A 23,363-nucleotide genomic window follows, 5' to 3' on the forward strand; every position below is an offset into this window, starting at 1 on the left:
GTGAATCCTCAAAGAAGAAAATAGTTATCCTTTCTCTTTTCTGGTTTTCTGATGCCAGTGTCTATTTCTCAGTATATACCAATATTAGGTGTTCTCTTTAAAGCTAATACTTAAAAATATCAACAGAGTTCAATCAAGTCAGTTGCTTCTTTGAAGGTTGTATACCCTAATGGTTAAGATCATGGACTATGAGTCTGAATCCTAACTGTTTCATTTACTAATTATATGACTTTAGACAATAGATTTAGATAAGGCACACACTTTTGTGCCTCATTTCCTCATCTGAAAAATGAGATTTTATATATAATAGTATACAATAATAAATAAGTAAATACAAAGAACATGCCTGTCATATAGTATGTGCTCAATGTATTTTAATGATTATTTATATCAGCCTGATAAATTTTTGTGGATCATTCATTCCTTTTTTTTTTTTTTTTTTAAGAGGGAGTGAGAGGGCTCAAGCGAGGAGGGGCAGAAGGAGGAGAGAGAGAGAATGTTAAGCAGGCTCCAAGCCCAGTGCAGAGCCCAATGCAGGGCTCGATCTCACAACCCTGAGATCATGACCTGAGCTGAAATCAAGTCAGACACTTAACTGACTGAGCCACCCAGGTGCCCCAATGTGGATCATTAATTCTAGTGTCCAGGGATTATCTTTCTAACTAACTTTGTCTGGTTTCAATAAGTGCCTTTCATAAGCAAAGGCTTGGTAAATCATTCTAATGATGGTTTTGAAGAAAATTATCATCATTTAAATCTAGTAATCTAAGAAATTCATTCAACCCACATTGAAATATATAGTAAAATAATATTTTTTAATATTTGAAAAAGTATGTGTTCTCACAGACTGTTTTTTCTTTCTGATTAAAGTTTCCATTTAGAAAAGTATTTCAGGTATTTCTTTCAAACTAGTGCTGATTGTCAGAAAAACTATGGCCATTATCTCCATTTCAATAGACAATTCTACGTATCACATAGTGTCGATATATTGACAATTTTTAAAGACAATCTTTTAGTCACCTAAGAGATACAATATTAAAACTGAAGTAACTAAGGCTACAAAAAGAAAAAAAAATTTTCAAGCTCTCAAATTAAGATAAGACCATCCATGATTTAAGGGAAAGCACGGGCCCGAAAAGGTCCTTTGAGCCATCATTCAGAACCATACAACTTGTTTTATTGAATAAATCACCATTTCTTTGAAGTTTAAATTGTGTCATGTTAGAAACAGTTTGAAACGTAGAATACTTTTAAAGTATTTCAGATCATTTCGCATTTTTATTCCGGAAGCAAACGCCAAAAAAATCTTCTATTTAGAGATTTTAGCAAACGGCTGAGATTAATTTTTTAGATTTAATGTGCAGAGAAAGTAAGAGAAAAAGACTTTTCTAGTGTACCAAACTGTATTTTCCTTCAAGATTATTTAAGGTTTTCACTATGGAGTCTTCAGCTCAATGATATCTAAATTAGCAGAAAAATATATGTAAAGTCACTGCAGGACTTTGAAAGCAAAGATATGAGACACAAACCCATTTTAAGCCTGCTGGTGGCCTAAGGGTTTTTAAAACATTATCCAGTAATGTTCAGTAGTCTGTTATACCAGAGTTGTCTTATCAAAAAAATATTTCTACTGTGTAAATGACATGCCCAAGAGAGGGCTGCAGTTGTACACAAACAAGGTTGGGTTAACTTTTTAATAACTTTAAAATTCCCAAACTCCAGCCAATATATGATTTTAAGATACAGCTGTTCATCTCCGGAAGTCTCAAAGTTAATGAGGGTTAAGTCTTAAAATGCACTGTGTTAGAGTTTGGGAAACACCTGGAAGAAGTGAGATCCAGAATATCTGATATCCTTTCATGTCGCTTCTCTGTTCGAGGAAATTTGCCCAAGTGAGCCACCGTCGTACCTTTTGAAAGACACTTGGTTCCCTGAGGATTAATCACTGCCTCTCACAGAACAATCTAATTAGAGTGTGCAGGATGATAATGATTGCTACAAGATCAAGGAAACGGAGTGGGGTTGGGCGTGGGGAAGGCTGTGGAGCAGTAACACTGGAGGAGAGCTAAATTGGACAAGATCACATAAAAGAATATTTTGAAATAAAATATGGCTTAGGGGTGGGTGGATAGAGTTTTGGGAAAACATCACTGAGGTATATTACCATGATAAAGATTTAACTGAAATACCAAAGAGCAATTGAAATCAATATTTTTTTTTCTCAAATTACTTATCTGGGTGGGGAGGTGAACTGGGAGTAGAATGGGGTTTAGAAGTTACATTAATAAGCCTGTTTACTCTACTTAATCCATCCTTGTTGGTATTTTGAAAGGTAGAGAATTTACATAAATAAGTCCATCAAAAGATTTCATAGATATATACTAGTGTGATTTTAAAGATTAATCCAATCAGGTTTCAGGGAATGGTATGTTATGACTGCTTATCTTTTATCAGTTACACAAGTTGATAGTGTTAGTCTTGTGGATTTTGAAGTTTAAAAGGACCTCAAACCACTCCTTGGACATTTCTATCTTTAAGGAGACAGGGAGGAATAGCAGTTTGGAGGATGGAAAGAAGTAACGTCAAATGTTGGGAGAAGCAGAGAGCAGGCTTCCCACATGCTAAAAAGAAAAGTTTCTAAATGGAAACTTTAATAGAACTGAACTAAAATAATGGCTACATGGTTTGGGAAGAGACCAGATTCAATTTTCACATAAGATTGACAGGACCTAATGACTACTGAAATGTGGGAAATAAAAAATATATACTAAAGTGGGATTTCAGGATTCTATTTTGGATGAACAGATAGTTGATTGGGCAACTAATTATATCAGGACAATAAAAGAAGTGAAAGGGAGAAGATATAATAAGTTCATATTGGGACATGCCGTTTGGGACATGTTCTAAATGGAATTGGCTACTGGACAACAGTGTATATGGGTCTGGCATAGGAAGTGACCTCCCCGTGTTTTGTTCATCTTTATTTATACTTTCTATCAGACAGAGTGTAATTAGAGAGAGATTATCTCTTTTCTGAAAATCTGGTAAAACATGTTCTTAAAACTTTGATTATGATACCTATTCAGTTGTTTGCTAGTTATTAATATATTCTGGTTTCTATTTCTTCTTGATTCAACCTTAGACACTTACCAGTTATGAAACGGTCCACTACATCCAAGTTTCCAATTTATAGTTATTTACCATAATCTCTTGCACCCTTTTAAAAATCTCCACTCTATTTGTAGTTATTGCCCCATTTTTGTTCCTAATATTATTTACATGTGACTTTGATGTTATTTTCTTGATTGAGCTTGCCTGTACTTTAATATTGCATTATTCTTTCCAAGGAGTTTATTTTTCTTTTTTGAGCATTTATTGTGCTTTTTATTAACTTCTGCTGTTTTTCCTTTTTTCCACTTACATTTTCCTAGATTTTCTCCTATTTTGCCTTTTTTTGTCTTCCTTTTTCTTTTCTGCCTTCTAGATGTGAATACATTTATTTTCAAGTAGTTTAAGTCTTAGGTTTTTAAGCATAAGGGAAGGGAAGATCTATCCATAGTTGAACTTTTGATTTCTTATTTCATTGCATTGTAACCAATGTAGCCTACATTTAGTATTTTTAAGACATTTTTTGAGATTCCTTATATGACCTAAAAGGTGTTCAGTTTTCTAAGATGTTTCATGTGTGTTTGACAAGAATGTGTGTTATCTATTTGTGGAATGGAGGGTCATAAGAGATATTATCAAACTCACCTATGTTGTCCAAATCCTGTTAAACTTCTAATTTGTTTCTCATGATTCTCAATTTCTGCAAAGAGTATGTTAAAATTTGCCAGGAAGGCTGTATTTGATACAATCTCATCTTAAATCTGTAGATTTTGCTTTACATATTTAAATCTAAGTTACTAGATACTTAAAAGTTCATAATTATTACACATTCTTATGAATATTTTTCTTTATTAGTGTGGAATACTTCTTTTTGCCACCACTTATAGTTTTCCCTTCAAATTTTATCTTGTCTGATAAATAATATTACTATATCACTTTAATTTTTATTTGAGTTGCTTGTTATACATTTCCCATCAATTCTTCTTGTACTACTGTATGCGATATTTCCCCCTGAGGTGTCTCTTGGAAACATACTTAATTTTTTGAACTAGATCTATGAGTCCTCTTTAAAAATAAGTAAATCCAGATCCCATTTCCTGGGTGTCTGGGTGGCTCAGTCAGTTAAGTGCCTGCCTTTGGCTCAGGTCATGATCATGGGGTCCTGGGATCAAGTCCCACATCAGGCTCTCTGCTCAGTGGGGAGTCTGCTTCTCCTTCTCAGTCTCCCTTTGTGCTCTCTCTCTCTCTTAAATAAATAAAATATTTTTTAAAAATCCCATTTTCTTTGCATATTTCTGTACATTTAAATGGATTGTATTTCTTCTGACTCTATTGACATTTAATAATGTTAATTAATAGTCATATTTTGTCATAAAAGTGTAACTGATTACCCTAAAATTATTCTTTAAATTGGGAGATTCATTTATTTATTGCAAAAATTTTTTTGAACTTTTATTATATGTATTCACTCTCCTAGGTGTTTGGAATACATCAGTGAACAAATAAGGCAAAAAAAAAATCCCCGCCTCTGTGGAGTTTTTTATTGTAATTCATAATAACAGCTACGTGTTAGACCCCTTTAGTGCTTTATATATGCCGCCTCTTTTATTCCTCATAATAAACCTAACAGGTATTTATAAACAAGGAAACTGTAATAAGACAAGTAATATTAATAGCCAAATTGGGACAGTCGGGATTTAAAGGGCCATGCAATCTGACTGCTCAAGCTATACCTTTCAAAGTTATATTCATAGTACTTAGAATTGAATGGTTTTACAACCAGTAGATTTCTTTTTATATAATTGGTTTGAGTTTGATATATGATCTAAAACATCCAAACTTAGGTCCAAACATTTTTTAAAAGTGAACCCTGTATTAAGGTTATATGTAGAACTAAAAATTATTAATAAAATCAGAGAGCACATTTTATTATCTGCTCATATATTTTGTGAGAAATGCAATTTAACAATTTCATTTTTCTCAGACAATGCTACATGGATTCAACAAACTTTTTTTTAAGATTTTATTTATTTATTTATTTGATAGAGAGAGAGCACAAGCAGGCAGAGTGGCAGGCAGAGGGAGAGGGAAAAGCAGGCTCCCCACTAAGCAGGGAGCCCAACGTGGAGCTGGGTCCCAGGACCCTGGGATCATGAGCTGAAGGCAGACACTTAACCGACTGAGCCACCCAGGTGCTCTCTGTGTTCAACAAACTCTTAAGAGAGCAAAGAACAGTCGTCCTTGGTTAAATACAAGTTTTGAAAGATAGGAGCAGAAACATACAAGAAACTCTCCTTTTGAATATGGACATAGTATTTGTATCAGTTGAAATGAAAAGTCTGAGGTTTTGGGAACAGAACTCAAGTGCATTGTTGTGCTTACAGCTGTAACACATTGTTTCCTTTGTTACGTTCTCCCAGGTAATAAGAGATCATGGATTAATTTTGGCACTTGTATCTTATTACCCTCATAATTTTTCTCTTTTCTCACTTCCAACTCTTCCTTTCTTCCCTCACTGTTTTTTGTGGCTTCCTCACCATGGGGCTGTGAGGCATTGGTTAGGCAGCTTTACAGACTGCTTCATGGGATGTCCCATAATTTAAAAATCTACATAAAAGGCCCAAAGCACTAGAATAAACTATAGAAAGCACATATAATAATTCAACTTAAACTTAACAGAAGGGAAGAGACTAATATTTTTGTTCCTGCTCTGTGCTGGGCATTTCTCTAATAAGTGCTCATTTTATATTTGTTGAGTTATTAATTATAACATCATAAGCTGTTTAGCATATTTCATGAAGAATTAAGAACAAAAGTCATGGATGCTACTCTAGGTTTATTTTTGATAATATGGTAATTCAAGTTGACATTTGAATTCAAGCCTTCGAAAGGAATCCTGTAATATATTTTCAGGTAAAAGTTCAATTTCCGGAATATTTTCTGAATAAATGTGACCAGCAAAAAGTAAATAAATACATTAAATTAAAAAATAAAAAATATTCTTAAAATGTAAAGTAATTGTTAAATATCAACCATTCAGCCAAAGCAAAAAAATAAAAACTCAATCTCACAATATCTCTGGTTTTTATTATTTCACACTTTCTCATCTTATATTAGCAGTTTGTTTACAAAGAAAGGGAAGATCAAATGTTACCAAGCAGAACATAGCACGGCAAACTCAGGAAGAAGAGAATTACCAACTTCTCCAAATTTATGCACTTATGACAAGCAGTTTAAGGTTCCTAACGCAGTCAATTACTGAAGAATGAATACAAGAGATCTAGGCCACTTACAAGGTGGAATTAGAATGGCAATTTAGCAGAGTCAATATGGACCTCTTACCAGGAGAGACAAGAGAAAAAATAAAACTACAAAAGGACACCCTCTGGGAAAGCTCTCACACATTTGGGCATACTGTCTGGTTAGAGTAGGCCAAAACTTGATACTTTTATTTCCAACCTTTGACCTTGGACATCTGGAAACCCAATTTGAGTCAAACAGAAGGAAGTTTTCTTTTCTATTTCAAAAACTTTGGGAGAAAAAATAAGTTAAGCACTTAGCATTCATTCTGGCAGAAAAAGCTTCTAATATTTATGCACTTGTGGGGAACTCTAAAATATAGAGCATTTGGTTAAAAGAAATAGATGCCCCAGAACTTTAGCAATATCGGGACATTGTTATTTCTGGTGATGGGATTTAGACAAGGGCTGAGATAAGCAAAATAGCCCAGGACTTTGATGCTCTTTGATGTCCTAATTTAATAGACATCCTCCAATTCCAGAATTTAAAGTACACTGAAACATTCTATATCAACAGACATGCAACCCATATATATTTGGTACCATGAATTTTAAAGGAGTTTTTATTTGCAATACAATTTTTAATCATTGTATTGTGTTTAAAAATATACCCAAGGCAATGATGTGATTTGTTAGAGTGCCTTTAATTTATTGACAATATTAAAATTAAGAAGTTATGTCAATAAATATAAGAAATATTATTTTTCCTTTTACATAAAAATTATTTGTCGTGGCATGTGAAATTTTTATTTGACCACCTCTAATATAGAGTAACTTAATTCTTGATCACAAGATAAGCATTTACCCACAGAAAGATATACCGCATGGCTGATGGAGAGAAAACATTAACTATAGGGTCATGGACACTTGGGCTTAATCATTTAAGCACTTTCTAGCTGTGTAATCTTGAGAAAGATATTTAGTTTTCTGAGCCCAGTTTCCTCATCTGTAATAGGCATTTTTACTAGGAGTATTTAGCAGGATAACTGTGAGAGGGAACAATGATTTATGCAGAGCACAGAGTAGACTCTATAAATGCCACCATCATAGTTATTCTTATCAACTTTATTATTAGAATGTTGGAAAATTCATCCAGTGGAACTAGAGAAGTTCCAGAATTATTAATTGCCTAGGCAAATCTAAGTTGTGGCTGTGATTTTAATAATTCTTACATCCCCAGGGGTCATGGCAGCAATGTGAAAGAGAAACTATCTTCCCTTTGTACACAGAAACCACACACAGGGATAATTGGATGTTGGTCAGTTAAAAAAAAAAAAAAACACCTAGAAAATTCTTATGGCATTTGATTAAATTATATTGCAGAAACCATACCTCCTCTATTATGAATATTAACTATCATGTAGTAAGTGTTAATCATTAGTAAAGGATCTATTCACAAGTCACACTGAAAACTATTCTTTCAGCACCATATAAAAGACATTATATTACCATGCAGTTTGCCAAAATGAATTGACTTGGAAATAAAGCAATTGCTATTTGCAGTCTATTTATTGCCTTTTATGGGACTGACTCAATATTTTCTGGTGTTTTGTTTTGTTTTATTGTTTTGCCAAGATTCATTTTGCAAGATTTTGATCCGTGCTAGGAATTTGTGCTTAGCTATTGGCAAGAATTCAAAATATTTACACATTCCCCAAATTTTATGTACATCAAAGAAGTATCATCTCTGTTTGAGTTTTTGATGTTACCTGTTTTAATAATAACTAATTTATATTCTTACCAACTATTGCCTAAAATTATAATCTTGAAAATATTCTGATCCCTATGACTATTGTTTTTATCTGAAGGATAGCTGGATATGTACATGCTTACCAGAGCCTGTGTGTCTGGTCTCTACATAAAAAAAGTTTATATTTATACAGTTACATTAATTCCAGAATTTATAATTATAATATTTTTAAATCATTGAAAATAAATAACTAAAAAGAGAAAAATAAAGTCAACACCCCCATGCAATATACCTACTGTTTTATGGAAGCAAATGAATAGCTAAAGTACCAGTTGCCAAATATGCTCTTGAATCTGAGCTTACACGTAGGTGGGAGGGTATGTAACCATATTTAGTTTCTTTAAAAAGTGTACGCTTTCATTTTCAGCATCAATAGTTTTTATTATCACCACAGAAGTACAGATGCAAAATGTTTTTAGGTTTTTTTCTTCCTTTTTTTTCTTTTTTTTCTTTCTTTTAAAATCTCATGCCTGTGTTTTCTTTTCCTTTGCAGTTCACACAGCGTAGCGCTTTCTGCGAATACACATGCAATTCCCATTATCTATAATGGACCTTGCACGCATCGGGGAGAGAACAAACCCCACTGCGTAGTATCTTTCTTGTGTGGTATTGTGAGCACCTGGTCTACCTTAAGACAAGCCACTTGACCAGTTCTTTGGGCAATTTGTCTTTCATCAGGGAAGGCCATTCCCATCTACAACATACAGAAGTAGACCCCTTCCAGGAGGCCACCAGTCTTCCCACATGGCGAAAACATGGGACTGCCCTTTCCCATGCAGACAAATATTTTTACAAGCATTCTTGATCGTGCTTTGTGGAAGCATTCAAACATGGATAAAAAGCAATCGGTGTACTTACAAATGTAAAAGAAAATGTAGCATGTACATAGTTTATGTTTCTTCTAGCACTCATCATTGATTGGGAGCAAGGAACAATCATTTTCTCAAATTTAGAACCCAAATAGATCTTATACTCTAAATTTAGAGACAGCTTCTAGCCTCTTGGGTTCCATTTCTGATATTCAATATGAGATTCTCTGCATTTATCACAGAAGTAAGCAGACAATAGGAATGATTGTACTCTACAGTGTGTATGCTACTTACCATATATGTGTGAATTTATAGTTATTTTTGACAGTGAAGCAACTGATGGCACTGCTTTAGAACGACTTAATACCTAAAGCTGTACAAGTTGATAGCACAGCCCATTCTAAATCTAATGGTGAAAACTATTGATCCTGTTTGCTACTGATTCTTAGATTCCCCTTGCTCTGGTGGAAGAGATCCCAAACAAGATTCACACAACAGCTTTGTCTCTCTGTATTGTTTATGTCTGTTAAGTATGGGGAGAGAGATGTATTACCTGGACTGTGATGGTTAATTTTATGTGTCAGCTTAGCTAGACCATAGTAACCAGGTATTTGTTTAAACATCATTCTCAATATCTCTGTGAAGGTATTTTTAAGATGAGTTTAACATTTAAATCAGTAGACTTTGAGTCAAGCAAATTACTCTCCATAATCAGTTGAAAGTCTACGTAGAAAAAGACTGATGTCCCTCAAAGAAGAGGGGATTCTGCCAGCAGACTGCCTTCAAATTTGAATTGCAGCATCTGCTCTTCTCTGGATGTCCAATATATCAGTCTACTCTGCAAGATTCTGGACTTGTCAGCTTCCATAATTACATGAGTCAATTCCTTAAAACCTTTGTCTTTATCTCTATATCCATCCATCCATCCATCCATCCATCCATCCATCCATCCAACCACCCATCCATCCATCCATGCTATTGGTTCTGTTTCTCTGAAGAACCCTGACTAACACACGGACTTACAAGTCTCTCCACTTTTCCCATTGTAGACTGCACTATTTTTAACTCCCTCAGAGATCCATCACCTACAGTGTAGGATTGTAAATTTTACTCAAAGAGAAGTATCTAAGATACTCAAAGGTGCACTTGAAAAAAAAAAAACATTACAATTGTATTTCATACTAGCCCTATAGCATAGGTCTATTTAAAGTTAATGATAAGAACATCAAGCACATAGAAACCCAACTCAGCAGTGCTGCCCACAATTTAACTGTTTGATAGCCAAAATTATTTCCTAAACAAGAACTCAACTACAACAACAACAACAACAGCAACAATGAAGATGAAGAGAGAAAGGGGGGAAAAAGTGAAGGAAAAATTGACACATAAGCAAAGCACATGTATAGCTGAAATCTAATTGAGCCAACATTATTCAATACTCATTTTAGGAAAACTGACTATTAAAATTTTCAGCCAATGTAGATAGTAAAGACATCAGAAGATTACTGACATTGTGTTTTTCAATGCTATCAACACCTGGATTATGAAAACATGAGATATTATGCTCATATAATTGTTAATTCTTGGCTGTACTCCTCTTGGCATCTATATTTATATCTAGCTATAAAGTAGAGGGGAGAGAACAGTTATTAATTTAACAAATATTTGTTGAGCACTTACTATGTACCAGAGACAATGCTTGGCACCAACGAGACAATAATGAACCAGGGAAATAATCTCTACACATAGAGTTTTTACAAATCCACTAGGAAATACACAAAACCAAAGAGGAAATCACATTACAGTGGGAGAAAGTGTTGTGATTGGAATGTGTTAGAGAGCACAGTAAAGATATAGGTAATCTGATCTTGGGCATCAAGAAAGGAAGTCTAAAAAAAGAAGAAACTTAGCAGGTGTCAGGCAGGTAGAAAGGAAGGTGAGAGTGTTAAAGCACATTTCATTGATAAAGATGAGCTCAATTATCCAAATCTAAATTTTCTCCTTTTCTGTTTAGGGGCTCTGAATTACCAAAAATTGCTTTTTATTCACTTTGCATGTAGGAATCCAGGTTTTGTATTTATGTGCCCAACTGTGACACATTTTTTAAAAAGAAATTTAGTGTAGAAGTGCCTAAAAGTTGGCACGATATTATCATTCTGCCATTTGTAACGCCATCCACAGAACACCATCGATGATATAGGCCAGTGGAAAGGAACAAAGGAAATGATAATGCAGACATAATTTAGGTTTCATCTTGTAGTGCAGCCAGAGATAAATACAGCCATAGACAAACTCTACATTTCCAAAACCCCCGTCTCAGAGTCGTGACTAGAAGCAGCAGAGCAAGAGAAATAAGAACAGGTTTTCCCAAACTATGATTTGTGTGATATGAATTGTGTTCTGGAAAAACAAACAAGAAGAACCTCAAGGGAACCTGATAGTTTGCAAAAAAGGTATTTTATAAATGGGTCTAAAAATTATATAGATTTAGATAGTTATTTTTATGCAAAAATTGCCTAAAGGTGTGCCACTTCAGAGAAGGCTAGATAATTGCTGAGAGATGAATGAAGTCACCGCATTGAAACTGCCCAACTGCACACAGGCAAACCCTCCCAATAACCATCTCATTGTATGTTATGTTGTAAGTGACTGCTGATCCCAATTGTGCATTTATGATATATTCAGTGTTTATTGTATATTAAACATATAAATTAAATCTAGTGTCAGCCCTAGAAGCTATTAGTTTTTCTGTGAGGCAATTTTTTGCTTGCTCCTTTATGCAAGTAGGCATTAGCATTCACGCGTCCTTGGTGTTTGGAAAATACATGGTAACTTTTAAAAGTTTTATGGTCAAGTAAGTTGAGGAGATGCTGTTCTGAATAATTTGAATAATCTGAATAATTCGCTGGTAGGTAGGTACAGTGAATCAGTCTTAGAACGGGAATCAGGAGCCTGCCTGATCATTTACATTGTATCAAAAAATAAGTTAATCAAATATTGCTATTTTTATTAGAAGTGAGACCATACATCTTTTTTTGCTTCCAAGTGAAGCAACACTTAAGTCACATGATAGAAGTGAAAAAGCTAATTAACTTTGTATACATGGGCAGGTATATGAAGAGTTTCTCCTCTTTTTTTTTTTATGTTTAAAATGGTCACACTTCTGAAAATAGAGTTACATTTGGAACCTCACAAAATGCTGTCCTTTCCCTATTATAATGAGAAAATAGGAAATAGAATATGCCATATGACATTTATGTTGCTATGTATTAATAGCTTATCATCTATATTATAGTTTAAAATAAATACATAATATGCTATTACAGGCAGTGGTAGCACAGCAGAGTCGAAGCCTTATATAACCATTTGATGAATAACTGACTAAATGATTTATTTAAGGTCCTTTATAGCACTGTACTTCCCTCCTATACAGGATTCAGTTTAGAATTAGGTGTGGCATTTAGTTGTCATGTTAGCCTCCTTTGGCTTGAAACATTTCTATAGCCATTCGTTGTTTTCTAAGACGTGGCATTGAAATGGCCACCAAATCCCTCAGCCTATAGCAGTGAACATCCAGCTGCAACTGCCTCTGGAGGATAGCATTTTATTCACAAAAAAATAAGAAAATATTGGAGCTTAAATGTTTATCAAAAGTAATCTCTTTGTGGATTATTAAACTATAGAAGTTATAGGTACTTCCCAGCTCATGGCTTGTTGGACATCATTAGGCCTATCCTCCTGAGCAGAAATAACACATTGGGCATGACTAGTATTTGCAAATGTGGGGCATTTGCTTGACACTAGTACTTGACATCAGAACTTCTTCACTCTGTAACTCTAGCTCCCTAACTCTTAAAGTCCTTTGAGTTGGGCCTTTATTCAGAGGTTCCATAAGGAAAGCACAATTCCTAGTGAAGTCCTCCTCAAGCTGGGAAGGTGGTCTTCCCCCATTAGCCTACAGAGAAGAGGTTCCTGGAACAGGCAGTCAGATTGGCTGCATCATTCAGGCAGTCGATGTGGCGTCCTAGGCAGGCATCACAATCCGGGTAAGTTTCCCAACTACCTTCACGTGGACAAACATAGAGTGACTTTTTAAACACACACACACACACACACACACACACACACACACACACGCACACACACACACGGAAAAAAAATGCAGTTAAGATATCTAACTACCAAATCCATGTAGTCATAGACTCTGGTCCAGAATATACAGCAACTCTTAATTTCTAATTATTATTCTTAAGCATCTTGTGCTCACCATATCTCAGAACACCAAGAAAATAAACTTCTATTTGTCTCTCTTCAAATACAGAATGGTTTAATGTTATGATAAATCAGACGGCACTAAAATTAATAACTATCAGGTGCAGTGTATTATTATAGTGATTTATAATGCTCAGTACAACTCTTCTAGTGTGATGAATTATCTTCCTAATGATGGTTCTACCAAAATATATCAACAAGAAGATACTTCCAAGTTCGTGCAGTAATATGCCTCAGCATTATATGATTTTTATTACAGAGAATTACATTAGAAGTATTTTGTATTCTTTTTCACACTCTGTTTTTTTTTTCTTCTTAATGCATATAGCATTGTTATATACTATTGTCCTTACTTAACCTGGTTCTGGATCCAGGGTCCTCAATAAAAGCAATAAAAGTCCGAAGTTCAGAACTCTTGGGCACCCCTAACATTACTGTGGAGGACAGAGTTTATGGTGGCTCCAATGGTCCCCACCTCTTGTATTTACCCTTTGTACAATATCTTCCTCTTGAGTGTGGGTGGGAATTCCTTCTAACCAATGGAATATGGTGAAGATGATGGGATGTCACTGACATTATTATGTTATATTACATGGCCAAGGTGTGGGATATCACTCCTATGATTATATTATATAAAACTCCACCTTGCTAACAACCTTGCTGTAGAGAAGCACAGTCCTTTCTGCTGGTTTTGAAGAAGCAAGCATCCATGAATCCTAAAGCTGCAAGGAAATGAATTCTGGGCAACAACTCGAGGGAGCTTGGAAGCAAATCCTTTACCATTTGTTCTGATGACACTGCAACCCTACCCTACACCTCAATCCCAACCTCACAGGTCCCTGAAGAACCCCAACTGTTAAATAAAAAATGCATGCTATTTTAAATCACTACATTTGTGGTGATTAGTTACCTTGAAATAGAAAATTAATACAATTATACTAAATGGACCTCATCTTGATGTTCTGATCTGAAGTTATCTATATGAAATTTCTTTTGGGGTGTGTTAACACAAATTCATAGACTATCAGATTTTTTTTTTTTTTTGGAATGGAGAGCATGAAAGTATGTACCTGAAATCTTAACAGTCCAAGAAACAGTCACTGACTAACCATTTATTATATGCCTAGGGCAATATTTATGAATAAGATATGTTTCTAGTTCTCAAGGAGATTACAGTGGTGTAGTGGAGAAGAAAAACACAGGACCGAGATTATTGCAACATACATGGACTGTTATCAGAAAGCATAGAAAATGGGGCAGGGAGGGGTAATATATATACAATGGCTTTCTTGATGAAATAGTTCTGAGATGGGAGTTGCCATTCAGGGGAAGAAAGGACACAAGACCTGTTGAGCTTTTACGTAATAGGAAATTAATCAATAGTGATTATAACAACAACTAAATGGTTAATATTTATGTCCTTTGAGAGATACCAGGTATTGTTCTAAATGCATTATTTAACTAACTCACACAACAATCTAATGATATACATATTAGCCTAGTTTTACAGAAGAGAATTACTGGGAGTTTAAGGAACATCTGATTAGTGACAAGGAAAGGATTTATTCCTCTGATTTCCCCCCAGACTTCTGGACCTATGCTCTTCCCACTGTAGTATAACTCTTTGGGTAAGGAGTCTTCTGACCTGCTTCTCTTGTTTCCTGCAAAATTACATGCTCTCCAAATTATCTTTGGTTCCACTGGTTTCCTGATCATACATGTTTAAAACACCAAATATGCTGTAGGACAATTATTGTATAACTTATTTGCTACCTTCAATAGAATGTAAATGGTTTGATAGCCAGAATTGTCTAAATCATCTTTTACTCCCCTGTTTCTATCACAAACCCTGAAATAAGAGTGATCAATAATGGAAAATGGATGATGGATGTTTAGGGTCTTTACAGGCAAAAGAATGTTCATTTTACTTATTATGGCCCATGAAGGTGACTTCTAAGAAAGTAAGTCTCATATTTCTGGGCTTGACTCATTCTTACTTACAATCATTTTTAGTTATACATTTAGTAACACAAACAAGCAGATGAGCAAATAAGTGAAAGATGGGTGGATAGATAAGTAGATAGATATAGAAATAGATAAATAACTATGCCTAAAGAAACAAAAAAGGTTGCTTCAGGGGAGCATACAATGATGACCAGCATTACTTAGTGCTTGCTCCAGAAGTTTACTTATGCTAAACTCTTGACATGTTTTGTTTTGTTTTATAATTTAGCCTCAATAGCAACCATATGAGGGAGATACTAATCCTATTAGACAGATGAAAAAAATAAGATTTCAGGGGTTCACAGCTTATCTTCAAGGAGCATGTGAGTGGGATTGATTGTAAGCAAGGCAGTCAGCCCAATGTTCATGTCTGTGCCCTTAATCACTCCACATACTGCCTCCTACTTAGTTCTATAGTTTGCCATTCTGTTTTTTGTTATCATTTGTTATGAGTTAATTCCATTCTTAGTAGGAGTACTTTGAACCCTTTTCTGGACCAATTGTATGGGGCACAGAGGTTCAAAAAGAAAATAGGCCTTTCTGACTGTAGTTGAATGGTGGCCTTCCACAAGTATGTGCACATCTCAAACCCCAGGAAACTGTGACTGTGACCTTACTGGAAAAAGCGTCTTTGTAGATGTAATTAAGTAAAAGATTCTGAGATGAGATGATCCTAGATTACCTGGAGGGGCCCTAAATCCAATGACCAGTGTGTTTCTGAAAGACAGGAGAGAAGACGGTCATATACAAGAAAAGTGCATATAAAGACATGGATTGGATGATTCTGGATGATTTAATTCTAGCACCTACTGCCCATATAGACATAAAGAATTTTACTAGTCTCTTTGAACCTTCCCCCCACTTCATTTTCAAAATAAGAACATGCACCCTGCAAGCTTTTGTGAGCATTAGAAATAATGCATCCAAAACTGAAATTCAAAAAATGGCACTTCTTAACAAAACAAGAACAATAATAGTAGAAAATACACATGAATATTATGCTTGTGTCTAACAACATTCTAATTATCCAGCTCAGAAATCCAATAAATATGCTTATATAAATACTTATTAATGACTCTTAAGAATGCCAATGAGATTCTTTCTAAATCAGCCACTATTATAGGGAAAAGAACCTTTTAGCTTCTAAATCGTAGAGTGCCATTGGATTTTTGTTTCCAGAATTTCGATACTAATTGTTGGTACAACACATCACATTTCAGCTACTTTGGAGATAGTGTGAACATTAAGTTGATGATTTTGCTCAAATCCTCTTAATGATAGCCCTCATTTTAAGGCTCTGATGAAGAAATCAATGATGTCTGATTTAGGAAGTCCTTTTCAAAGTCTACTCCCCATCTTGTACAACCCAATTTACAAAACTCAATTGGTCCTTTTGATCACTGTCACTAATCCAGTTTAAGAGCTTAAAGTCCCCCCAAGTGGCCCTTAATTAATGGTTAATATGAACACACAAGCACACACTTGGACTGTATCTGGAAGTTAACAAACGCATCTGTATCTTGAGATTTGAAAATGACCTTCCTTCTGTGGACAACTGATTGAGACAATACATATAGTAGTTGTTTATAAACTTCAAAAAAAAAACCCGTAGGTATATTGATTGATATAACTGACTCCTATCCTTTCATTTTTACTTTACTGATTCCTCTTCTTCAGAATATTCTATGTGGGGCTGAGAAAAACTGACTACAAGAATATAATAAAGACAAGAGTGTCAATCGACACTACTTCAATTCCTAAAGTACAGTCATTTTATATTTTTAGAGAAGCTAATTAGCTTATTGAAGACCAGATATTTTCGTAGGAATGTTTCCCAAATATAGTTTCTTCCCAAGGTCTTTTAAATGGATAATACATTTTTGCCTATTGTTAAGCCATTGAGGTACAATAAAAGCTTTCTCTTATCTAATTTGTCCATTGCTTCTTCTTGATTCATTCCAATGGTTGTATCATATGCCACTCATTAGAGTACATCTTACAAAAAACAGCAGTTGGAACACTATTTCACTCCAATTTTGCCAAATGATTTGGCAAAAGAATGATGCATTAATCACAAAAACCCAGATAATCTGTAATAAGAAAGTGAGTGTTTCAATAGAAATGGTAAATTTGAAGGAAGGATTAAAAAATACCTTAATATTAATGTCTACCTATTGATATTTATAATCCAATAGCTATTCTCCTTGAGGACTTAAGGGCCATGATGTCCAACAGGGAGTCACTAGCCACGTGTGGCTATTTATATTTAAGTTAAATAAAAGTAATAAGATTTAAAATATAGTTCCTTGGGGGCACCTGGGTGGAGCAGTCGGTTGAACATATGACACTTGGTTTTGATTCAGGTTTCGATATCAGGGTCCTGGGATTGAGCCTTGCATCAGCCTCCTTGCTCAGCATGGAGTCTGCTTGACATTCTCTCTCCCTCTCCTTCTGCCCCTCCTGCTTGTGTTTTTGCTCTCTCTCTCTCTCTCTGTCTTTCTCTCTCTTTCAAATAAATAAATCTTAAAAAAAAAATACAGTTCCTTGGCTGCACTAGTCACATTTCAAGTGCTCAATAGTCACACGTGGCTAATGGCTTTCATATTGGGCAGTGTAAATATCAGAGATACCTTCATCACAGAAAGTTCGATAGCACAGAGCTACTTTGGAGGGGAAATGGTGCCCTCCTCCATTGCCTGTTACTGTTTATGTTAGAAAATAAGAAGTGGCAACATTGTCCATCTAAGATTAAATTATTTCAACTTCTCTTTGCTGGTTAAAAGAGTCCATCTCTTTCAAATGTACTTTTCAGATTGCACACCGCAGAAAATGCCCATGAAATTATAGCTTCAATGGTCTTATAGAAATTATAGTTGTTTCCTCTGTAAAATAATATGAAACTACTCACAGTGATTAAAACACCCTCAACAAATTTATATAGAAATAAGCCATAGCTCAGTTGGTTAAGTATCTGATTTTGGCTCAGGTCATGATCTTGGGGTGATGGGATCAAGCCCCGCGTTGCGCTCCCTACTCAGCAGTGAGTCTGCTTGTCCCTCTCTCTCTCCTTCTGCCTCTCCCCTGCTCATGCCCTCTCTCTCAAATAAATAAATAAAGTCTTAGAAAAAAAGAAGGACTATATAGAGGTAATAATGTATATCTCCCTTGTAGTATCACACTTTTTCATTTCTACATATGTATACATGTTCTTTTGGCACTGTCCTTGATCAGTTTGACATGAAAGAGCTAAGAGGCTCTCTTTCCAGGACACACACACACCCCAAAACATCTTTTGTCCATTACCCGTTGTCACCAAAAATAAATAAATGATATAAACAGTTCCTTTACTGGTTTTAAAAGTAGAGCCAGAAATTATGTGAAGTTGGGACTCTTGAATTATTCATATGTTCTGATTGAATGGGATCATTATCTCTGGCCTTACAAGCTAATAAATACTGTCTAATGCCTGGATACTGTTTTGATGTAATAGTGTCAGGAAAGAGAAATAACAACTGACTTCTTTGCAAGCTTGGGCCTAAATTAGGGAGGCGCTCCCTGATGAGTTCGTAGCAAGGAGTGTATGTATGTATGTATGTGTGTGCGAGTGTGCATGCACACACGCATGTGTGACTGTGTGTGACTACCCACAGATATGAAATACCTTAGATGATTGTGTTAGTCAAGCTTCCTTCAATCTTTCTCGAGGCTTTTATTTTATTTTGTTTTATTTTATTTTTAAAGATTTATTTATTTATTTGACAGAGAGCATGCACATTAGGTGGGGGGTGCGAGGTGCAGAGGGAGAGAAAATCCTCAAGCAGACTCCCTGCTGACCGTGGAGCCTGATGCTGGGCTCAATCCCACAAACCTGAGACCATGATCTGAGCTGAAACCAAGAGTTGGACACTCAGCCAACTGCACTACCCGGGTGCCCCTCAGAAGGCATTTTAACTTAGACTTGCAACTACAGACCTGCACAACTGCTCGGCTGTCTGATGTTTGCTACTATTTTTCTCTCCTTTCTTCATTCTCATCTCTCATGTAGTAGGACAAGTATTTCAGAAAATGCAGATTGAGGCTCAGTAAATGATTATGCTATCTAATCGTTTGCCAGTGAACAGTCAAATAATCTTAAATTATAGACCAGTGGGTTTTTTCCCCCAGATTGATTTCAGTGAGTGAATTTGCTTGAGTTTAATATCCCCAGAAACCGGAGGAGTGTAGGAAGCCTGAATTAAGGTTGCGCTCTCAAAAGCAATCACAGAAAGATGTGCATTTCTAGAAGGTTTGAAAGCATGGAGATAAATACAGTTGACAGTTGGTTTCAGAGAAAGTAAAATTAGAGGTGGACTATGTTACAAAATATCTTTATAGGCTAATAGTTATAGAGATGTAGCAGAATCTGTTAGACATCAAAGGAGAATATCATTATTGACTACACTGATTTGTTTAACAAAATGCACATTGCCTTTTCTTTCTTTAGAACACCACTTTTTTTCTTTTTCCAAGTGATGTGGAGTCTATTAAGAGTATAAGAACATCCAACAAAGAGCCTGTTAGCGATTCAGTAGTTTGCAAAATTTACATAAGACCAAAAGTCTTTTCTCTGAGACAGCTGGCTGGGTCTTAACACAGAATGCATAGGTTTTCCAGACTGCTTTTCTCAACATTTAACACAAGCTAATAAATCATGCAATTTAATTAAGTTTTTAACAGGAATTAAAGTGTGTGAACCATCTACTGGAATGGGTGTGAACACTATTTCAATAATGCTGCACTAGCAGAGCTGTCTGCCTCTTTCTAATATAGGAAGCAATGGAGGAGAAGGGAGCGTTGTTTTTTTTAAGTAAACACTCTTTATTAACCAGTATAGCTAATCCTTACCTGTGATTGTATTGTACTTTTTCTATAAAATGGCCAGAGAATTTTATTCTTAGATTGAAGAAACATTTGAACTTGGGGCACAAAGAAAAATGTCGGAGGTGGGTAAACTATAGTGTTCTATTTGTGACTATTATTATTTCAACCTTTGTCCTTTTGAAATAGGAGGTGCTCCTCCAAAGGGAGAGAATAAGGCTTTTCATGCCTTTGCCTCCTGGAAGACACTAACTGCCGATTTTTCTCCAGTGCTCTCCACCTGTCAGCGTGCTAGGTGCAGACCTGACAGCGCACCCATGCTGTAATTCCGCGAGGCCAGCATGGTTGGCAGGACATTCACAAAGCGCCTGTCCCCACACAGGGCCTTTGGCACTCAGCTTCCCCTGTTCACGTGCACGGTGACAGGCTGCACACAGGACAGATATGCGGATCAAAGGCAGTGCCTGTGGATACACCCAGCAGGGTCCAAGGAGCATTACTAGTGTTCTCAATAATTCGCTATTAGTATTGCAGAAAAAATGAGGAGTGTACTATTGAGTGACAAAAACACATTTCATAAGGAAAATACACACAATATGTATTTTGGATGTTGGATTCAAAAGGGTCACAAAGAACTGCAGAAGAGGATGCAAGAAAGAAAGCAACAGCGTGAGCTGGGAAACTTTCAGATCCCTTCATACAGATAGTTTTGCTCAACTGTGAAAATATGATGGGTGGAAAATGAAAAAATCAGGTTCAGAATTGAGATAGTTCTGCCCAACTCCCGTCATAGTCTCATGTAATTCTGCATTATTCTTTGTTTTGCTCTTACAATATGGAAATTTGATGACCTATTTAGAATTAGAGTTCCAACTTTATGTAGAATTTTTTTTACTTTATGTTTTTATTTTAATTCTAGTTAGTTAACATACAGTGTCTATTAGTCTCTGGTATACAGTCTTTGTGTAGAATTTTTCTGTCATGAGACCCTGGAGCACTCACTGTCTTAGAGTTCAGTCAGCATTGCCCCTGTCCCCACACCTGTGACTCCATGCCTCTGCCGGTCAGCCCTCTGCTGGGTTCTCAGAAACAATTATGGAAAGAGATGTGCCTGCATATTTAAAGTGTATACATTTATAATCCAATATTAAATTTATACAGGCATATATGAACTGAGACCATGCCCAAACTCAGTGATATATGGCCCTGTCCCACGTCACTGGGGAGATATGGCGTCTTACCCTTTGGTATTTTACCCTCCATCTTTAGACTCTGTAATACACTCCATTTGTTGCCATTTACAGAACCTATATTTCCAAGTTTATTACTTAATATTCCCTCAACCAAACATTCCACTTTCTCTTCCAGCAGGACCCAAGTCAGTATATCCTCATCAAGGTATGTCTTCCTTCAATTGTCTGATACCATTTGCGGGCACATAAAGGCCTAAGTCTGAAGAATGAGAGAAAAAAAAGGGTTTTCAATAACACCACCAATTTTTCTCTCACTCTCTTTTGCCTCCTGCTTACCAACAGCCTAATTTTCCTTGTTGTTCATTAATTTGATTTCAAAGAGGAATTAATTAAAATAATTCTGGGATTAGCTTATAATAGATATAATGCAACCAAGAAAAATGAAGCTGTAGATGACTATCTGTGTGGAAATGTGCTCCCGTCCTAAATAAACCACCCAAATTACAAAACAGTAAGTGCAATTTAAACTTACCTTTTAGTTGAAACCTATGTACATCTGTTTACAGAACGGCATAAAAGGACATAAATGAACATAACAAATATATATATGTATATATGCATGTCTGAGAAAGGGACCATGGTTGGTTTTTTAGTTTAAGCTCTTTGTTTACTTATATTGCTATTTTTCCAAGTAAGAATTGATTTTGTAATACTATTAAAATTATTAATATTTTTTAATGTGTAGAAATGTGCCAAACTTTTTTACTATACCTGTATAGTATAAACCCATAGCCGTGCATTTCACATTTCATTTTGTGAGAGAAAATTCATTGGTCAGTATTGGTTTGAAGATATAAATAAGTCACTCGTGGTACTGGTAAATACACGGTACTTCACGAGAAAACCCAGATTCTAGTCTCACCCTTAACTCTCTGCATAACCTTGCTAAAATGCACATTTCACACAACGTGTCCTTGTATGTAAATGAGAGGGCTGGACTAGAGATTGGGAATGTCTCTTCAACTTTAAATCTCCATGATCACTGAATAATCACATATAACATTTGAGTTCTCTAAATAGGTAGACGTTAATATTTGGGGTGAATAACACTCTTCACAGGTAATAAGGCCACTAATGTGCATGCATTTAAAACTGTCTAGTGCTTGTTATCATGAATCCCCCCAAATAATATCAAATGCCATTTGAGTACTTATTATGTTTCAGGCACTGTAAAAAAATTATTTATATGACTTCTTAAATCTTCAAAGCAAGCTTATGAATTATAATTATTTTCACCGTTTTACAGGTCCCCCATGAAGTAGGTTAGTAAATGAATATTTTTTTTCAAGAAGTAAAAATAATACACCATAGTCAAAGTAAACAGGCAGGGATTCATCTTTCCAATAGGTTGATCTTAAAACATTCAGGTAAGTCAGAAATTGTAAAGTTTTGCTTTTTTTATATCCTTACACAATGGTTAGAATATGATTAAATGAAAGTTGAGCGGGAGCCCTCTAGCTCCAAAATTAAATAATTATTTAGGATCATATTTGGGAAATGAAGTGTAAAGAAGAATATATGTGGTATGTCCCTGGCTGTGAGAGGAAGCCTGGTGGGAAGGCATTTTCATTTCGGCTATCTCAAATCTTTATTGCCTCCTTTATCAACACTCAATCATTGTCCAGTATCCTGTGCTGTAATTCCTGGAGTGGCCACTAGATGTCAGGCATAAAGTCTACGTGTGGCAATAAAGGAGACCCTTCCCTTTATGGCCTGTTTTCAAAGGGAATAATCCCTTGCTGTCCTCCTCGTTCTGCCTTATGACATGGCACTTCAGCTTAGAATGTCACGTGTGATCCATGAACTATCAAATCTTTAAGTTGGTGAATCTCTTGAGAGTGAAGAAAGAATAGGTTGGTATATGTCTTACACGTAGTATAGTATCTGGCTGAAAATGCTCCAGAAATATTTGTGTTTGGTTATTGAGAGGCTTCATGGATTTTTAGATAGTTATGGAGGGATTCCCTTCTATTCTCAATTTGCATAATTTCGATAGTCTCATTGGGCTAAC

The sequence above is a fragment of the Ursus americanus genome, chromosome 20, assembly GCF_024610735.1.
Source record: "Ursus americanus isolate L20-20 chromosome 20, mUrsAme1.1.p, whole genome shotgun sequence".
Taxonomy (NCBI): domain Eukaryota; kingdom Metazoa; phylum Chordata; class Mammalia; order Carnivora; family Ursidae; genus Ursus; species Ursus americanus.